Source organism: Hordeum vulgare, chromosome 2H (genome assembly GCF_904849725.1).
Source record: "Hordeum vulgare subsp. vulgare chromosome 2H, MorexV3_pseudomolecules_assembly, whole genome shotgun sequence".
In the NCBI taxonomy this organism is placed as follows: Eukaryota; Viridiplantae; Streptophyta; class Magnoliopsida; order Poales; family Poaceae; genus Hordeum; species Hordeum vulgare.
Genome location: NC_058519.1, coordinates 478,349,188 through 478,363,553, shown reverse-complemented (window position 1 = coordinate 478,363,553; position 14,366 = coordinate 478,349,188).

Here is a 14,366-nt window from a genome sequence, read left to right as displayed (position 1 = left end):
ACAAAGTAAACAAGCAAAGTAAAAGTGAAAGTGGAAACGATAGTTGTGAATAGACCCAGGGGCCGTAGTGTTCACTAGTGGCTTCTCTCATGAAAGCAAGTAGATGGTGGGTGAACGAATTAATGTCGAGCCATTGATAGAACCGAGCAAAGTCATGACGTTATCTAAGGCAATGATTATATCTATAGGCACCACATCCAAAACAAGTAGACCGATACTTTCTGCATCTACTACTATTACTCCACACATCGACCGCTATCCAGCATGCATCTAGTGTATTAAGTCCAAAATAACAGAGTTACGCCTTAAGCAAGATGACATGATGTAGATGGACAATCTCATATCTATGATAAAAGCCCATCTTGTTACCCTTGATGGCAACAACACGATGCGTGCCTTGCTGCCCCTTCTGTCACTGGGAAAGGTCACCACACGGTATGAACCCAAAACCAAGCACTTCTCCCATTGCAAGAATCGTAGATCTAGTTGGCAAAACAAAACCCAAGACTCGGAGAGACTTACAAGGATATCAAATCATGCATATAAGAAATCAGCAAAGACTCAAATATAATTCATAGATAATCTGATCACAAATCCACAATTCATCGGATCTCGACAACCACACCGCCAAAGAGGATTACATCGGATAGATCTCCATGAAGATCATGGAGAACTTTGTATTGAAGATCCAAGAGAGAGAAGAAGCCATCTAGCTACTAACTACGGACCCGTAGGTCTGAAGTGGACTACTCACGAGTCATTGGAGAGGCGATGATGTTGATGTAGAAGCCCTCCAACTCCAAAGTCCCCTCCGGCAGGGCACCGGGAAGGGTCTCCAGATGAGATCTCACGGAAACGGAAGCTTGCGGCAGCGGAGAAGTTTTTTCGTGGATGCCCTGATTTTTTCTGGATTTTTAGGGAATTTATAGGCCAAAGACCTAGGGCAGGGGAGCGCCAGGGAGGCCACAAGCCTAGTTGCCGCGGGCCCCCTGGCCGCGGCAACAGTGCTTGTGGGCTCCCTGTGAGCCCACTGCCTTGGCCCTCAAGCCTCCCGATCTTATTCCGTTCTGGAAAAATTTATTTCGGGGATTTTATTCCATTTGGACTCCGTTCCAAAATCAGATCTGAAAAGAGTCAAAAACACAGAAAAACAGGAACTGGCACTGAATTAATAAGTTAGTCCCAAAAAAGATATAAAAGGTAAACAAAACATCCAAAGTTGACAAGATAACAACGTGAAACCATCAAAAATTATAGATACATTTGAGACGTATCAAGCATCCCCAAGCTTAAGTCCTACTCGTCCTCGAGTAGGGAAGTGATAGAGAATGAATTTTTGATTCTTTCAAGCTACCTAGCATAGATGTCCTTTGTACTCCTCTTATGTGACGTGAATGTTCAGATCCATTAGATTCAAAACAATAGTGTGCTATTGACGTGGAGACAATAATGATTTAAGCAAACTAGCAAGGTAATCGTGAACTTTCAAAATAACAAGGCCAAAAGAAAGTTATCCCTACAAAATCATATAGTCTGGTTATGCTCTATCATCATTGCACAACAAATTTAAATCATGCACAACCCCGGTATTCGCCAAGTAATTGTTTTCACACCTTTAGTTTCTCAAACTTTTTCGACTCTCACGCAATACATGAGCGTGAGCCATGGTTTTAGCACTATAAGTGGTGTGGAGTGTGGTGGAGGTTGCAAGACAAAAAAGGAGAAGATGGTCACATTGACTAGGCCTATCAATGAGCTATGGAGATTCTCATCAATAGATATCAACGTGAATGAGTAGGGATTGCCATACAAATGATGCACTAGAGCTAAGAGTATGTGAAAGCTCTTAAAGAAAACTAGTGGGTGTGCATCCAACTTGCTTGCTCACGAAGACCTTAGGCAAATTTGAGGAAGCCTATTATTGGAATATACAAGCGAAGTTATATAACGAAAATTTCCCACTAGCTATATGGTGGTGATAAAACGAGAGACTCTCAATCATGAAGATCATAGTGCTTAATATGCAAAAGTGTGGAAAGGTGGTAGCATTGTCCCTTCTCTCTTTTTCTCTCATTTTTTTGGTGGGCTCTTTGGCCTCTTTTTTTTCTTTGGCCTCTTTTTTTAAAAAAAATGGGCTTTGCTGGCCTCTTTTATTTCCTCACATGGGACAATGCTCCATCAATGATGATAATCACACTTACAACTCAAAACTTAGAGCAATGATGACTCTATATGGAATGCCTTCGGTAGTGTACCGTGACAATGATCTAGCATGGCATAGACATCAATGGAAGCATCATGCTAGCTATCTTATGATCATGCAATGGCAATGTAGAAGTGGTGGCACATGTCATGGTGGTAGTTGCATGGCAATATATCTCGGAATGGCTTTGAAAAAGCCATAGTAGGTAGGTATGGTGGCTGTTTTGAGGGAGGCTAATGGTGGGTTTTGTGCACCAGCGAAAATTGCACGGCACTAAAGAAGATAGTGATGGTGGAAGGTGAAAGTGCATCTAAACCATGGACTCAACATTAGTCATGAAGAACTCATATACTTGTTGCAAAAGTTTTAGTAGTAATCGAAACAAAGCATTCAACGCATACTCCTAGGGGAAGTGTTGGTAGGTATAAACCATCGCGCGATCCCGACTGCCACACAAAGGATGACAATCAATAGACTAATCATGCTCAGACTTCATCAGGTAGCATTTCACCATACGTGCATGCTACGGGAATCACTAACTTCAACACAAGTATTTCTAGATCCACAACACCTTACTAATATAACTTCAATATTACCATAACCACAACTCAAAACTAATTGAGATGAATCAAACTTCTCTAACTATTCAATGCACATGAAGGTGGAAGTTTTCATATCCTTTTGGATAACTACCCCTTTTGAGACTACTTTCAAAGCATAGATCAACTACCAAGCCACGCACCGCCGTGCTCTAAAAGATATAAGTGAAGCACACAGAGCAAAAGCAACTAGCTCAAAAGATATAAGTGAAGCACATGTGAGCTGACTTGTCTAACCAAAGGATATAAGTGAAGCTCGACAAAATCACGGTGAGTGCATGTCTCTCTCTAGGTGTGCAGCAAGGATGATTGTGACACAATAAAAATAAAATACTCCTACGATACAAGACGCTCCAAGAAAAACACATAACATGTGGTGAATAAAAATATAGCCCCAAGTAACGTTACCGATGGATTGTAGACGAAAAGAGGGGATTCCTTCCCGGGGCATCCCCAAGCTTAGGCTTTTATGACATCCTTGAATCATCTTGGGGTGCCTTGGGCATCCCCAAGCTTGAGCTCCTGCCACTCTGTATCTTTTAGTCCATAAGAACTTCACCCAAAACATGAAAACTTCACAACATGAAACTTAAACAGAAACTCGTGATAACATTAGTATAAGAAAGCAAACCACCACTTCATTATGTACTGTAGCAAACTGAAATTCTACTTATGTTGATGTTGGGTTACTGTATTTTCAATCTTCCATGGCTAATACCCCCCCGATACTATCCATAGTTTCATCAAAATAAGCAACCAACGCAACAAAAACAGAATCTGTTAACAACAGACTAGTCTGTAGCAATCTGTATACTTCTTATACTTATGTTACTTCAAAAATTCTGAAAATTACGACAGTATGAAGAATTTGCGTATCAATCAACATAAAAAAGAATCAACTCAAAAGCTCTTACAGAAAAAATGAAAATTCTTTTCGTGAGCAGAAAGTTTCTGTCTTTTCCAGCATGACCAAATGATCATCCCCAAGACTAATCATAACGATTTTGCTTGGCACAAACGCAAAAAGAAACAAAAAAAAACACAATCATATCAGAATTATGAATGTGTGGAAAACACAAAACAGAAAGAAAAAGGATAGATTCGTTGGGTTGCCTCCCAACAAGCGCTATTGTTTAACGCCCTTAGCTAGGCAAAAGGTGATGGAATCACGTATAGTCATCTTTGGTGCTCAAACCATAAGTAGCCCTCATCGTAGATTCATAAGGCAATCTTATTTTCTTTCTAGGAAAACGCTCCATGCCCTTCTTTAGGGGAAATTGAAATCTAATATTCCCTTCCTTCATATCGATGATAGCACCAATAGTCCTTAGGAAAGGTCTACTAAGAATAATGGGACATGAAGGATTGCAATCTATGTCAAGTACAATGAAATCCACAGGTACATAGTTCTTATTTGCAACAATAAGAACATCATCGATCCTCCCCATGGGTTTCTTGACAGTAGAATCCACAAGATGCGAATTAAGAGAACACTCTTCAATATCATGAAAACCAAGAATATCACATAAAGACTTTGGAATCACGGAAACACTAGCACCCAAATCACACAAAGCATTGCATTCATAGTTTTTGATCTTGATTTTGATAGTAGGTTCCCACTCATCATGAAGTTTTCTAGGTATAGAGACTTCTAATTCGAGCTTCTCTTCAAGAGATTTCATCATAGCATCTACGATATGTGCGGTAAAGGCTTTGCTTTGGCTATAAGCATGTGGAGAGTTTGCAATGGATTGCATCAAGGAAATGCATTCAAACAAGGAGCAACTATCATAATTGAATTCCTTGAAATCCAAAGTGGGAGTTTCATTACTACCCAAAATTTTGATTTCTTCTACTTCACTCTCCACACCTTTATCATCAAGATAGGTGGACTCCGAATCATTGGGGCGTTTTTCAACCAAAGTGGATTTATATCCAGCCCCTTCATCAATAGGTTTGACACGCGAAAACAAAGATTCAGGAGGAGTCACATCAAGCACTTTAAGATCTTCGTGATTTGCATCACTAGAACGCACCCTTTTAAACCATTCATGCCTAGCGCGAATTTGGGCGGTTCTTTCTTTGCTCTCATTCATGGAGACACGCATAGCTTTTAAAGTTTCATTCAAGTTTACCTTGGGAGGAGCACATCTAACTTTCAAAGCATCAATATCACAAGACATCCTATCAACTCTCTTAGCCAAATCGTCAATTTTGAGTAGTTTTTCCTCCATGGACTCATTGAAAATCTTTTGAGAGTTGATGAACTCTTTGATATTACTCTCTAAATCAGAGGGTAATTTGTTATGATTTCCATAGGTGTTGTTGTAGGAATTGCCATAATTGTTAGAGGAGTTACTAGGAAAAGGCCTAGGAACATGGTTTCCTCTAAAAGCATTGTTGTTGCCAAAATTGTTCCTACCAACAAAATTAACGTCCAAACTAGTGTTGCTACTCTCAAACAAAGAAGATAGTGGCATGTCATTAGGATCTAAAGGAGAATTCATACTAGCAACCAAATTCATCAACTCGTCCATCTTAGCACTAAGCGAGTTAATTTCTTCTATAGCGTGTACCTTTTTGCTAGCAGGTGACCTTTCAGTGTGCCACTAAGAGTAGTTGGTCATGATATTGTCTAGGATTTTTGTAGCGTCTCCTAACGTGATTTCCATGAACGTTCCACCTGAGGCGGAGTCCAAGATATTGCGAGAAGCGAAATTCAAACCAGCGTAAAAGATTTGTATAATCATCCACAAACTCAAGCCATGAGCCGGACAATTTCTAATCATTAACTTCATCCTCTCCCAAGATTGTGCAACGTGTTCATGATCAAGTTGCTTGAAATTCATGATATCGTTACGTAAGGAGATAATCTTAGCCGGCGGAAAATACTTGGATATGTAAGCATCTTTGCACTTATCCCAAGAATCGATACTATTTTTAGGCAAAGAAGAAAACCAAGTGTTTGGGCGATCTCGCAACGAGAAAGGAAAAAGCTTCAACTTAATCACGTCATTATCCACATCTCTTTTCATTTGCATATCGCAAAGATCAATGAAGGTATTGAGATGGGATGCGGCATCTTCACTAGGAAGGCTAGAGAATTGCTCTTTCATAACAAGATTCTTCAAAGCTGCGTTGATTCCATACGATTCCGCACTAGTGGCGGGAGCAATCGGAGTACTAATAAAATCATTATTATTGGTACTCGAGAAGTCACAAAGTTTGGTGTTTTCAGCCATGATGACTTCAACAAACAAACAAGCACACAAGCAAGCAAGAAAACCGGCAAAGGAAAACGGCAAAAAGGCAAATGAAAACGGCAAAGGAGAAAGGCAAATGAAAACGGCAAATGTGAAGTGGGGAATAGGAAAACTAGAGGCAACTGGCAAAAAAAGTAAATGAAAAGATGAGTTCGTGACACCTACTTGGCTAGATCTCTTGATTTCTCCTCCCCGTGCCAGAAATCAGCACGTTGACGAGAGACTATTCTTGACTTGATCCTCCCCGGCAACGGCGCAAGAAATCCTTCTGCTACTGCGACAACAGACCTTCCCTGGTACGGCGCCAGGAATCCTGCTGCTACGGCTACGCCTTTAGGGACTTCCTTGGCAAATATGCAAAGGATTTCCCCGCGGCCTTGGAGCCTTGCGTTGGTGTTCCCTTGAAGAGGAAAGGGTGATGTAGCACAGGGCGGTAAGTATTTCCCTCAGTTTTGAGAACCAAGGTATCGAACCAGTGGAAGATCTCGTCAAGACACAAGTACCTGCACAAACACAAAGAGCTTGCACCCAATGCTATGAAGGGGTTGTCAATCCCTTATAGATTGTTTGCAAAGTGAGAACTAAAAGCAACAAAGTAAACAAGCAAAGTAAAAGTGAAAGTGGAAACGATAGTTGTGAATAGACCCCGGGGTCGTAGTGTTCACTAGTGGCTTCTCTCATGAAAGCAAGTAGACGGTGGGTGAACGAATTACTGTCGAGCAATTGATAGAACCACGCAAAGTCGTGACGTTATCTAAGGCAATGATTATATCTATAGGCATCACGTCCAAAACAAGTAGACCGGTACTTTCTCCATCTACTACTATTACTCCACACGTCGACCGCTATCCAGCATGCATCTAGTGTATTAAGTCCAAAACAACAGAGTAACGCCTTAAGCAAGATGACATGATGTAGATGGACAATCTCAGATCTACGATAAAAGCCCATCTTGTTACCATTGATGGCAACAACATGATGCGTGCCTTGCTGCCCCTTCTGTCAGTGGGAAAGGTCACCACATGGTATGAACCCAAAATCAAGCACTTCTCCCATTGCAAGAATCATAGATCTAGTTGGCCAAACAAAACCCAAGACTCGGAGAGACTTACAAGGATATCAAATCATGCATATAAGAAATCAACAAAGACTCAAATATAATTCATAGATAATCTGATCACAAATCCACGATTCATCGGATCTCGACAAACACACCGCCAAAGAGGACTACATCGGATAGATCTCCATGAAGATCATGAAGAACTTTGTATTGAAGATCGGAGAGAGAGAAGAAGCCATCTAGCTACTAACTACGGACCCGTAGGTCTGAAGTGGACTACTCACGAGTCATTGGAGAGGCGATGATGTTGATGTAGAAGCCCTCCAACTCCAAAGTCCCCTCCGACAGGGCACCGGGAAGGGTCTCCAGATGAGATCTCGCAGAAACGGAAGCTTGCGACGGCGGAAAAGTGTTTTCGTGGATGCCCTGATTTTTTCTGGATTTTTAGGGAATTTATAGGCCAAAGACCTAGGGCAGGGGAGCGCCAGGGAGGACACAAGCCTGGTTGCCGCGGGCCCCCCTGGCCGTGGCAACAAGGCTTGTGGGATCCGTGTGAGCCCACTGCCTTGGCCGTCAAGCCTCCCGATCTTCTTCCGTTCTGGAAAAAATTATTTCGGGGATTTTATTCCGTTTGGACTCCATTCCAAAATCATATCTGAAAAGAGTCAAAAACATAGAAAAAACAGGAACTGGCACTTGGCACTGAATTAATAAGTTAGTCCCAAAAAAGATATAAAAGGTAAACAAAACATCCAAAGTTGACAAGATAACAACTCGAAACCATCAAAAATTATAGATATGTTTGAGACGTATCAGCGTCACACGTGCAGTTTGGATTTCCTTGTATTCTTCAGATTTTTGCTTGCTTTGCGCAGGGCGGCGGTTCGCTTGGGTCGTCACTGCAGTACGGTCGGATGGCGTTGTTATGTACTATGATTGTGGTTCATTAATTCAGTTCATGTAGTTTGGTATATTAAGTTTGCTTGTTCTGGAAAAGAAACATGACAATTTCACAGTTAACCAAAAGATAAACAAATGGAATTTATTTGTAAAAAGAAGAGGAAAACTTGTGTATTGCACGCGTGGTTGTGTGTCGTTTTTTCATGCACGTGTGATTTGTTTACAAAGAAGTTCATCTCAAATTGTGTTGCATTTCATTTTTGTCGACGATGTGCCTCGCTTCTTTGCTATGTAAGCTTGATATGAGAAAACCCAAAAAGTACAAAAGAAAAAGAAAGCATGTAGTGCACAAGTCCATATGATGCAATGTGGTTTTGTGCCTAAAGCAATGCGGTTTGCTGGCTAAAGCAGTTTTACTTTGTCGATTTTGTTGTGGCAAAAAATTGATAAAAAATAAACAAAAAAATGCAGAACGCTTTTCCATATGATGGAGTGCAGTTTTTCGTCTAAAGCAGCATGACCCAAGATAAATGGAGTTCAATTTTTGATTACGGTGCCTTCACATACATCCGGTATGAAGTGTGGTTCATTTTCTCGTCTTAGAAAATTTACATCGAAAGAAATAAACCATGAAGTTCGCTTTCCCATCAGATGCAATACGGTTTTCCATATGAAGTAGTGTGTACTTCAGTGTGATGTGGTTCATGCGTCAATTTTGGTGTCGCGAAAAAGAGTGTCCGTATTTACTTTGACGACGTGGCTTGCCGCGGCGTCGAGTCGTCCCACGAGTCCGTCACACACGTGACCCCATTATCTATCTTAGGGGTGTGGGGAGGGGGGGGCTAGAATAACCGCACTGTGTGTGTCACCCAAGGGCATTGCCGCGTTAGCATGAGGCCGAGACGAGGGTGGGGGAGGGGGTCAGGACCCTCCCACCCCAGCCCCGGTGAGGCCAAGCTAGGAATGAGCCGAAGCATGGGACGATGAGGCTTGCCGAAGCGTAGCACGCTCCGACGAATCCGTCACACATGTGGGCCCATGATATGTCTCAAACGTATCGACTTTTCCAAACACTTCTGCTATTGTTTTGGCCTCATTCTTGCATGATTTGAATGAAACTAACCCGGACTGACGCTATTTTCAGCAGAGCTTCTTGTATGGTTTTCTTGTGTGCTGGAAAATGGATATTTAGACGTCCCGGAAAATTCCCATAAAAATAGAGAAAATCCATGCACTGGGAGGAACCATGGGCCAGAAGATGGGCCAGAGGGGAACCACAGGCCCCCCAGGCGACCTGTGGGCGCGGCCTACCCCTGGCCGCTCCGGGAGGCCACCTGGGTGGGGCCCACCCCCTCTGGTGCCCTACTTTGGCTCCTATTTTTACCCGTGATGCAGAAATCCCAGGACAGGAGTCATTTTGCAAGTTCTGGATGCGGAGCGACCTCCACCCTCGGTTCTTCTTCGGGAGAGCTAATCTGGAGGCTGCTTTGGCCTCCGGAGAGGGGAAATCGTCACCATCGTCATCACCATCACCACTCCATCATCCTCCCATGGATTCTCCCATCATGTGTGAGTAATTCCCTGCTGTAGGTGAAGGGGATGGGAGAGATTGGACGAGTTAGATCATGTAGTATTTCGTCGGATTGTTGGGGGCATGTTGCCAATCATCTACTATGGTGTTTATCATCTTTGCTACTGCTTTTTACTCTTAATGCTTGTCACTTTGGGCCCGAGTGCCATGATCTCAGATCTGAATACCTTATGTTTTCATGAATATGTTTGTGTTCTAGATCCTACCTATGAGTAGTATGCACCTATTATAGTCCGGAACCGACGATCCCAATGGTGACAGCTTGGGACACCAAAGGGAATAGACTATAATTTGAGGATTCCATGTATCCATTGATTGTTAATGCTTTGTTCCGGTGCTCTTTGACATGAGCACCTTAATCTCCGTAAGTTCCTTTTGGCCCCATTGATAGCGGGATGGTAGGACAAAAGATGTTGTGCAAGTTCTTATTGCAAGCACACATGACTACCTTGGGATACATGCCTAATGTTTGATATATGCCTAGATGATCATTAGTTTTCTATGTGCCTTGCCCCAAGTGAAATACATGATATCTCTCATCCATGACCAACCATCCATCTCCCTTGCCTACAGTATTTTAATACTGCTAGTTACAAGTTGCTTTACTTTCGTCGTTTTACTTTCGTTGCTTTGCCACTATTATTTCCATTGCCACCATCACTTCCATATCACCGTTGCTACTAATATTTCGTTGCCAAGCAAGTATCTTTCAGGTGCGGTTGAATTGAAAACTCAATTGTTAAAGCTTATAAATATTCTTTGGCTCTCCTTGTGTCGAATAAACAAATTGGGTTAACTTTCCCACAAGACTGTTGCGATCCCCTACACTTGTGGGTTATCAAGACCATTTTCTGGCGCCGTTCCCGGGGAGCATAGCTTTATTTACAAGTCTACTTTGAGTTATTTTGCTTGCTGTGATTTATTCACTATGGGTAAGAAAGGAGACCCCAAGGTTCCAATTTTAACATCCACTATGAGAAAAGATTGTTCTTAGCACTAGCGCTACGCTTGATTCGCCTTCCGTTATGAGTAAGTTTGCTTCACCACCATCACATGCTACTTCTACCGAGTCTGTCACTATGCCTGATACTTTTGATGATGCTTCTACTACTATTGATGGGCCTGCTTTACTTGGTTATTTTATTGAGTCTCAGATTGCTAAGGCTGCTAAGCAGTCTGGAATTGAACTTCCTATTACACGCTACCCCATTGGTAGATCTTTTGGTTACCCAGACTTGATTGGTCTCAAGGGAAGAATTCTTGATGATGATTATATTGAACTTGATGATGATTTATGCAGGGAGCTTATAGAGTGTGCTGACTCTGACCCTGCTTCTGTTAAGAAGCTGCTTGAAAAGCATTCGATGAAGAACAAGTTTACTCCTAATCCTATGTTTGCTTCATCTCCTATTTGCATTGAGGATGATGATTTTGATTTCTCTGTTGATCTTTTACTTATATCCACAGTTGAAGCTGGCCCTTTTATGGCAGAGAAGATGACGATGCTATTGCACACCTTACCAAACTCACTGAGTTGGGCGGCTTATTCACTAGAGAGGACAAGAAGAGAAATTATTATGTTACTAAGCTACTTCCTTTCTCTTTGAAGGAAGATGCTAAAGCATGGTATGATGCACTACCATGTGGTTCCATTAAGAGCCCTCAAGATTTAGCTCAATCTTTGGTTGCTAAATATTTTCCTGCTCATAAGCAACATGCTGCTTTACAAAGAATTTATATCCTTAAACAGTTGCAGGATGAGCACCTCCCTAAAGCTTGGGGGAGGTATTGCACTCTACTTAAGGCTAGACGGGTACATGGAATCCCTAAGAATGAATTTCTTGATATATTTTATGTTGGTATAACCAATGAATATAGAACCTATCTGCGTAGTTGTGCTGGTTGTGTTTTCAGGGAAAGAACACCGGACAATGCTGAAGAACTAATGGGCAAGATAGCTAAAAATCATGATGATTGGTCCATTCCTGAACCATCTCCACCACCTAAGAAAATGGGCATGCTTTTCTTGAGCCCCGAAGTTATGTAAGAAGCAAACAAGTCTGTCAAAGAGAAAGGTATTAAAGCTAAGGATGTGAAGAATCTGCCTCGTATTGAGCAATTATGTGAGCCTACCACTCACCCACCTATGGTAGAGGTACACTCTCTTTTAGAATTCAATGCAAGTGATATCCCTCATGGTAAGCCCCCTCATCAATGTTTAGATGAGCTTGATAATTTTATTGTCAAGCAAAATCACTTTAATGATAGGATTCAAAGCCAATTGCATGATAGTTCCCTTGCTATCAAAAGATTGCTTGATGTTTTAAGTAGAACTGTTCATGATGTTAAAGGTCTTGTTAAGCATTTTCATATGGTTCAAACTCAGCTTGAACAAATTTCTAATGTGCAAAAAGATTTTCTTGCTAACAATGCCAAACAAGTTGATACATAAGCATATGGTATAAAGACCCGAGGAGGTACACACACCCAAGACCCCATCTATTTGGAGGGGCATCCAAAGAGGACCGAGCAAGATTCTCAATTGCAGGAAGAAGACGTTGTCAGCTCCTCGAAGAAGAAGAAGAAACACAAGGAGGTTGACAACTCCAATGATCCCATAATTGATGAAGAACCTATTGTTGATCCTAATAGTATGTCTATTTCCGATGCTGAAACTGAAGATGGTGTTGAACCTGATAAAGATAATGAGAAGATTGATCCTCGTGAGGTACGAGAAGAAGAAGCACCCGACAAGTGCAAGATGTATACTAGGGAATATTTTGTTGCAAGAAAACATGGGAAGGAAAGAGAACCATGGGTACAGAAATCAATGCCCTTCCCAGGTAAGTCTTTCAAAACCAAAGAAGAAGAGCATTACAATAAATTTTGTGAATGGATGAAACCTATTTTTCTTCAAATTCCTTTGACTGATGCTATTAAATTGCCTCCGTGCTCGAGGTATATGAAAGATATTGTTACTAATAAAATAAAAGTTCCTAAGGAGGCAATATCTACTATGCTTGCTAATTACTCTTTCAGTGGTAAGATTCCCGAGAAGCTTGGTGATCCAGGTATACCCACCATTCCTTGCTCCATAAAAAATAATTTTGTCAGAACTGCTCTGTGTGATCTTGGTGCAGGAGTGAGTGTTATGCCTTTCTCTCTTTAGAAAAGGCTTTGTCTAGATAAACTAATCCCTACAGATATCTCTCTTCAAATGGCTGATAAGTCAACCGTCGTTCCTGTTGGTATTTGTGAGGATATTCCCGTTGAGGTTGCTAATTGCTTGATACTTACTAACTTTGTTGTGCTTGACATGCCCGAGGATGGCAGCATGTCTATTATTCTTGGTAGACCTTTTCTTAACACCGCAGGTGCTATTATTGATTGCAACAAAGGAAAGGTGACCTTCAATGTTAATGAGAAGTAGCACACGGTATATTTTCTGAAGAAGATTGATAAAAGGCATGGCCTTAATTCTATTGAGAATATTGAGACCGTGAAGGTTGGAGAGTGGGATTGTCCTCTACATGTGCACCACAAATACAAAACCATTATGGTGGGGACAATATCCATTGAAATACAGGTACCATGATTGCTTTATAAGAAGTGAAACCTTTTGCTCAAATATAACACATGTTTGGTAGTAAGACTTGATCAACCTTGCTAACAAATATGTTTTATATGAGAAAAAAGAGAAGCTTGTTATGTTTTTCGTTTCCTTTATCTTTCATCCTCCTTGTTGTACCAAAGTTTTATAATTTTGAAGCTTCGTATGTTTAACCATTGTTTCGAGCTTTCCGGAAGTTTTGCAGTTTCCGGTACTTCGATTTTTTTTTTCAAAAGTGAAGTTGTCAGAAAAAATCCAGAAACATTATAACAAAAATTTCCATCAAATAAGAGACACACGGGCACCTGGAGCCAGCCAGGGGGCCACCCTTGGTCCAGGCGGCCAACTGGGCCCACGTGGACTCCTTTCCACGTACTTCTTCCTCCCTTCTATCTCTCTCACTCCAAAAATCCCGATTTTCTCTTGGACCTCGAGTTCTTGCTGTTGTTGGTGGAAAATTTCGATCTCTCTAAAACCCATCATTTGCATTGAGAATTTGAGCATTTGCTCCTTGGTATATGACTCCTGCACTCCTCCAGTTAAAATTTTGGTTGGCGGTCTTATTTGTGAGTATTTAGGAGTTCTTGGTGTTGTTCATGAGCTTGCATGCATGTTTAGAAATTTATTTGTGAAGTTTTGATGCAAGTTTATGCATTGGGGAAGTGAGTAGAATAGTTTGCTCCAACTCATTTTTTTCTTAAACCTCCATTTTTGTGATGAACCAAAAATTTCAGAAATGAGTTTGTTTGGAAAAGCAAAAGAATGGCTTGGGAAGCGGAGACCCGAGCCTACCGATAGACTAACTAGAGCTGCAGCTTCATCTTCTACTATGAGGACAAGTTACAATGATGATATTGTGTCGGTGCACTAAAGACCGGGGTCTCTAGTGCCCCGGACTAGTGCGCGTACACCGGTAGCCCCCTCCACAGCGGCAAGGCGCGTCGCTGGAGCATAGGGCCGAAGCAAGGCTCGGAAGCCCACCAAGTGCAGACTACAAGCCCCCGGCAAGCACCCGCTTGTTGGGAATGAAGAAGAGACCCCGGCACGAGCTCCCCGCCGGGAAGGTAGACACTGCCAAGGCGAGACCCTCCCGCCAAGGAAGAAGGACTGAGCACCGGCAAGCCATCCTTGCCATGAAGA